The sequence below is a fragment of the Pteropus vampyrus genome, unplaced genomic scaffold, assembly GCF_000151845.1.
Source record: "Pteropus vampyrus isolate Shadow unplaced genomic scaffold, Pvam_2.0 Scaffold36, whole genome shotgun sequence".
NCBI lineage: Eukaryota > Metazoa > Chordata > Mammalia > Chiroptera > Pteropodidae > Pteropus > Pteropus vampyrus.
In genome coordinates, this window is record NW_011888817.1 from 10,521,385 (window position 1) to 10,527,975 (window position 6,591).

Here is a 6,591-nt window from a genome sequence, read left to right on the forward strand (position 1 = left end):
CAGAATATGAAACCAAGTGTAGGCTCTTTCCCAGCACAGAGCCCCATGTGACTGCACAGGCCGCGCACAACGGAGCTGGCCCTCCATGTATCCACAGATGAGAAGGGAGGATGATGTCAGGAGACCAGAGGAAGTCTGCAGAGGCCGGCAAAGGCGTGTGATCCTGGATGTGGGATGGAGGAACCAGGGCGGCCTAGGCCGCAAGGAGGGCCAAAGTAGCCAGTGCAAGATTCTGCAATGGCGCTGCCCAGGCCACGTCTGCAGCGCCGGGGACCTGGGAAGCAGATAGCGGGAGTTACCTGGGAGCTGGATCAAGGCCTTTCCTCTCCAGCCCACGCTGACCAGCTCCATACCACTGTCCTGACGGAGGCTTCCTATGGCTCTCCAGTGTCTCTAGGACAATCCGATCCCTCCAGGTGCTGGCCTTAAACCCACCTTTCCAACAACTGTTCATCCTCAGTGCGATCAGCAGGACTGAGTGGTCCATGTGAGCACCAAATCTCACTTCTCAACATCCCTCAACACACCTGGGTGGCCCCGACTCCCAGCCATGGTTCACACTGTATCCCTCCCTGCAATGCCCTCCCTTGTCCCTCCTTCCAGCCAATTCTGATTGATTCTTTAAAGCCCAGCTTGGGTTCTTCCAGGAAGTCATCACAGATAAGATACTGCCTTGTGACAACTCTCAGGCCATCGGTAGTCTTGCATCCTTTTACAGCCTGTGAGCACTCAAGGGGAGTCAGGGCTTGGCTGTGTATGTCGGGGCGGGGGGTGCTCTTGCCCTCATCCCTGTCTGCCCCTGCAACATTGAGGGCCCTGGACATCCATGCGGCTTATCATGACTGAAAGGATGAGGGGCGGGGGCACCTCAGAAAGGCTGGATTCCTCCATTGGTCTAGAACAAATTAAGTGAGGGAAAATGAACACAGTTATAAAACAGGATATACGGTATGATCCAATTTTAGTAAACTCAATGTATAATTGTGTGGGGGTGTCTTATCGGTGCTTCATTTCGAGTGGCAACATTACAGCTGACTTTTTAGAATTCTGCTTTATAATAGTCTGCTCTTCCAAGTTTTCTATAATTAGACTACATTGATACAATGAAAGCATATGTATTGAAGGAAGGAAAGGAGGACGAGGAGGCTGAGGATGGGGAGGCGCTGGCGGAGGAGGAGCCGAGTACCAGCCAGGGGGAGTCCTGAAAGGCGGCGCCTCTCCTTGCTCCCAGTGCACCCCGCCCTCAGCATCCTGGAATTCCTTCTCAGCTGGGAGTCTCACCATTTTCTCCCAGGCCACAAATGTAGGTTTTATGCAAGTCATGGGGCTCCCTGTTTCTATTATTTTCTTCTCTCTTCTACTTTGTATTTTGTAAGAATCTAATTTTAAACTCTCCAGATGCCGTATTTTTGATCTTTCCAATTGATTCTTTGCGGGAATAGAGGAAAAGAAGTACCATGTATCTTGTTAATGGAACAGGATAAAAAGGCCATGAAGGCTTGGAAAGCAGCCACTGTCCAGTCCCCATCTTGACCAGGCCTCACCTTTGTGACCTCCCTCACCTGCACCCCTGATTCTGCCAGGAAGCTGAGATGCACAAAGTCCCCCACCCACTTGTATCCCCATGGGCTGGAAAAGCCAGCTTTTTGCTGCAACTGGAGGTAGCTAATTGCACAGGAAACCGTAACCTTTAGGTATGAAAGAGACCTGGGGACAGACGGGAAGTACACATTTGCTAACTCCACATCACTGGTCCTCAGCCAGGGGCAATCTCGCCTCCCTGTCCGGGGACATTTGGCAATGTCTGAAGACAATTTTTTGGTTTCTGCAGTGGGGGAAACGGTGCTATTGGGTCAGGGTTGATATATCTTACAACATGAAGGAACAGCCTCCAACCATGAAGAACTACCCAGCCCCAAATATCAGTAGTGCCATGATAAGAAAGCCTGCCCAACAGTGCACCAAGTTCCGTGCATCTTCGCATGAGAGCAGCAAGGTAGCCTCCAACCTTGACCTATCCTTAGGTGACCCAGACACTCATCAAGGCTCTGTCACAGTGAAAGACAATGTCCCGGCTTCTCCTCAGCACTGAGGGCCACCGCTCGTCGCTTCTGTCCATCTCACCACTAAGACTGGGGTCAGGGGCCCAGCACCTCCACTTGCTAGCCATTTAACCTCCGTGTGCCTCGGCTTCCTCATCTGTTAAATGGGGACGCCGGTTTCACTGGGTGTTCAGACATGGAGAGTGCTTAGAGCAGAGCGTGGCACATAGTAAGTGCTCAATAAATAGGAGCCACTAATATTCCCCAGGTGAATGAAATGGATCACTGGACACCCTACCTCCCCATAACCGCAATGCATCCCCACTGCCACACACAGGGACACACGCACTGGTTCTCACTGCCACAGCACCTCTTTGAGGCCTGACAACCTGTTGCTATTATTGCCATCAGGTGCACAGCCAAGAGGTCAGAACTATTCCTCCCATTTTGCCAATGAGGAACCTGCTGGCTCAGCTGGCTGAAGGGACTTGCTTCAAGCCTCTCATATATCGGAATGGGATCAGATTGGGGAGTCCCTCCAGTGGGGAATCAAGCAGGACAGATGTGGCTCTTAGGACCCTCCCCTCCTCACTTTGGTGAATATGATATCAACCAGAAAATAGTATGAGAACCCATCTCAGATGGCAGAGCAGCTGGGGCAAGGGAGACAGCCAAGAGCTCTCTGTGTCTGGACCTGGCACTGCTGTGGCCTGTCCTGCTCTATGGCCCCCAGTCCCACCCTTACTTCTGTAGGTCTCTACGGCCCTGTTCTGTGACCCCAAAAGTGACAGTCCCTGGAGAAGCAAAGAGACAAAACTGGCTGTAGAAACCAATGCCCAAACCCTGCTCTGCAAGAAGACACTTCTCGAAACCCTCCCCTTTCTTATGGGTTCTCACCCTCTCCTGCGTGACGTTCTCTTTCCTCTGAAAGTGTCTCCCCCTCCCACCTGCTTCTGACTATCTTCCTGCTCTCAGAGATGGGGCTAACTCTGCTAGATGTGCACAGAGCCCATGATAAAACAGCAGACTCCAGCAGGTCTGGGCTGAGGGAAAAATGTCCAAGGAGCATCCACGAGAAGCTAAACCACCCCTGCGTCACTGCTTTTCTCCTTCGGGTTAGGCAGGCACAGGTACAAGGAACCACCCACCCTCTGCAGGGCGGCTGCGGAGTGTACAGGGCACTGGCTTCGGGGTCAGTAGACCTGGGTTTAAATTCATCTCTGGGGCTTACTAGCTGCTTGAGCTTGGGACAGTGACTTAACCTCTCTAAACCTCGGTTTTTGTATCTGTACAATAGGGGGGATAGCACCTATCTCATGGAATTGTGAGGAGTAAATGAGATAATTCACAGAGAGCCTTTAGCCCTGTGCCCAGAACACAGCAAATGCTCCACAAAGTATAAGCTGCTGTTTTTACTAATGCCATCCATGTGTGCAGCCCCTAAAGCAGGTGTTCTGAGCCTGGGGCTCAAAGATGGGTCCCACGTGGCTTATGTATCTCCAAATTAAACATACATTTGAAAATGACTGTGTGTACCTTTGCAGGGGAGAGTCTATGCTGACCTTCAGATGTTCAGAGGGGGCCGTAACCCCTACGCCGCCAAAGTCAGGAGCTTGAAACAACACCATGCAGCAGTCAAGACTGAGTTCTGAAGTCTGACCACCTGGATCCAAATCCTGCCTCTGCATCTTATTATCTGTGTGACCTTGACAGTCACTTCACTAATCCTCACTTCGGTTTCCATCCATAACATGAGGGAAATAATAATACCCACCTCGCAGGGCTGTTGAGAGCACTAAATGACAAATGCATATCCGTGTGCATTAGAAGAATGCCAGGTATGTGTTCATGATATGTGTGTGTTTATACTACACTCACTCTCTCTCCCTCTCTCAATTATATGTGTGTGTGTGTGTGTGTGTGTGTGTGTGTGTGATATAGATATATGAAATTGTGTGTTAAAATTTATCATCAGGAACCACTGTTCCAAAGCCTGCCTTTGATTCGTCCCACCCTCCTCTGGGCTCATTCTCTCTTGTTTTCTACTCTCAGCCTTGGAATTCCCTCTCTCCCTCAGCATTCCCTGCTCCCTGGCATCATGAAACACCCTCTAAGCCAGCAGAGGAAAGGGGTAGAAGATGAAAGAGAGGGAGAAGAATCAAAGTTTGGGGTTCAGCATCCAGCCTGGCGGAGTGAGGCACACAGTGAAGCTGGATGCTCAAGGCCTAAAGGTTGGTAGGGCCCTGGGAGTCAGGAGCAGAGGCAGCTGCTGGGAAAAGGAGGCTAATGAGAGTCAAGTGGAGTCCAGGCCTGGCCTAGGAAGCCGGGACTCAGGACAGGCCGGGGCCCAGCAGGGCAAGGACCAGCCAGTGGGCAGGGCACACGTCAGCACAGCAGGTGCCTAAGTGTCCGGGTGTCCAGATCCCGGGCCCAAGATGCTAAGCCCTGAGCCATCCTCTGGTAAGGACAGGACCTCTGCACAGTCAGCCTGGGGCAGGATGAGTGTGGAGGAGTCTGAGGAACAGCACTGTCTGCAGCTAGGGAGGAGTGGGGCGGTGGAAAGTGATACTCAATCGAATTAGAAATATAACAAATTCCTGGAAATGAGCGAAACAACTCTGCTCTGAGCGGGTGGCGATCAATGGTATTGGCAGGCCCATCAAGCCTGTGTAGATTCATGGAGAAAGTCGTGCTGGCTCCCTAGGCCAGCCGTGCAGGCACATTCAGGGATAACAGGCTCTCCTCAGCAGGCCTGGAGTGGGCAGCACAGAAGGCTGCATTAGGAGATGGACTCCAGAAATGATCTTCCTTCCTCACACACGATTTCCTTCAATGACTCACTCACAGCCCTGGGTCGTGATTAGAGGGAGAACATTGAGAAATATATGTTTACGCAAATATATGCCTAATCAGAATGAAACACACATCATTGGCCATAAAAGTAGGATTAAGACAACAGAGCATTATTTGCACATGATCAATAGTCCTGGGCACGGAGATAAACACGTGCAGAAGATGTAAATCTGAACAATAAATGCCTAGTTCCATTTCTACAAAAACACAGTTCTTAAGTCATGCCTGGATTCATTCATGCCTGGGTCTTCATTCTTACTTGGTTCTTCTCCATTTAACAGACACTATAAAGAATGGACCAAGGACTTATACATAAGCAACCAGTATTCTCCCAATCCAGGGAGTCAGGGTCCCGGGAGCTGTGGGAAGGGCCTAGGATACCATCTTGAGGAGACCATGAACTGGCGGCACTGATGTCACCTGGGAGCTCACAGAATTTGCAGAATGTTAGGCCCCACTCAGACCTGTGGAATCAGAGCTGTCACTTTCACAAAATCCTCAGGGGACGTACATGCCCATTGAAGTTTGCAAAGCATCCATCTAGACTACTGTCAATTTTCTAAAACCCTGGGGCAACTGTGATCCACATAAAATGAACACTCCCTTCTTCAATGTGGTTTAAAATTTCAAAAAAAAAAAAAAAGAAGAAGAAAAAAGTGTGCTTGCTTCAGCAGCACATATACTAAAAATTGGAATGGTACAGAGACGATGAGCATGGCCCCTGTACAAGGATGACACACAAATTCGTGAAGATTTCCATATTTTAATGGTGACCAGAGGATAGTGGGGGAAGGGAGAAGTCGATAGGGTAAAAGAAGTCAAATATGTGATGACAGAAAGAAATCTAACTATGGGAGATGAACAACACAATGCAATATATATATATATGACTTACTATTGAATTGTACACTTGAAACTTACTGGATTTCATTAATCAATGTCACCATAACAAAAATTAAAAATAAATAAATAAATAGAATTTCCAAAGAAAGTGAATGAAAACCAATCAAAGTAATGGGCGTTCAGAAGATGCTTTTTAAACCGCACAGGTACCCCACCTCTTCTAGCTAGAATATCTGATGTGACATCACTTTCCCCACTCCAGGGGTCAGGGTGGAGGGAGGCATGTCCCCAGGTGGAGAATCACTGATCTTTAGAGAACAGCCCCCACCATACAGATGGGATGTCTGTGGCCCAGAGAAGGGCAAGCCCTAGAAGTTCCAAACTTCTGCACTGATTCTTCCAGAAGCAGTAAGTCCAGTGCCTCCTGAGGGAGGGACCCCCCCCACCCCACGGCATAGATTCAAGTGTTAGAAATGACTTGAAATTTGCTCCCCTGTCACTCCCATTTCACAAACTGAGTGCTGCCATCTGAGGTCAGCTTTGGAGTCCTTTCCCCAGCCATTGACAACAGCCATTTCCCCTAAGCGTCCCCTCCCCCAATAAGCCCCAAAGTCCTTCAACTTCCATCACGCAACATACACTAAATAAATCCCTCTTTGTGTGGGGGGGTCAAGTACATGGTGACAGAAGGAAATTTAACTTTGGGTGGTGAACGCACAATGCAATATACATACGACGTATTATTAAACTGTACACTTGACACCTATATAATTTTTTAACCAATGTCGCCCCAATAAATTTAATAAAATAAAAATTTTAAAAATCCCTCTTCATCCTAGTCACTCTCCTTTGG

At 49.1% G+C, this 6,591-nt stretch overlaps 1 long non-coding RNA gene and 1 other non-coding gene across 2 annotated transcripts in view; one reads left to right on the forward strand and one right to left on the reverse strand.

The window, feature by feature from the left end:
- The window catches only part of LOC105290605, a 136,684-nt gene that overhangs the window by 111,947 nt on the left and 18,146 nt on the right, over positions 1-6,591 (reverse strand). The gene's annotated exons all lie outside the window — the stretch shown is intronic.
- LOC111738290 lies at positions 5,554-5,661 on the forward strand. The gene has a single exon (XR_002779798.1). It is a non-coding gene; the product is annotated as a U6 spliceosomal RNA (small nuclear RNA).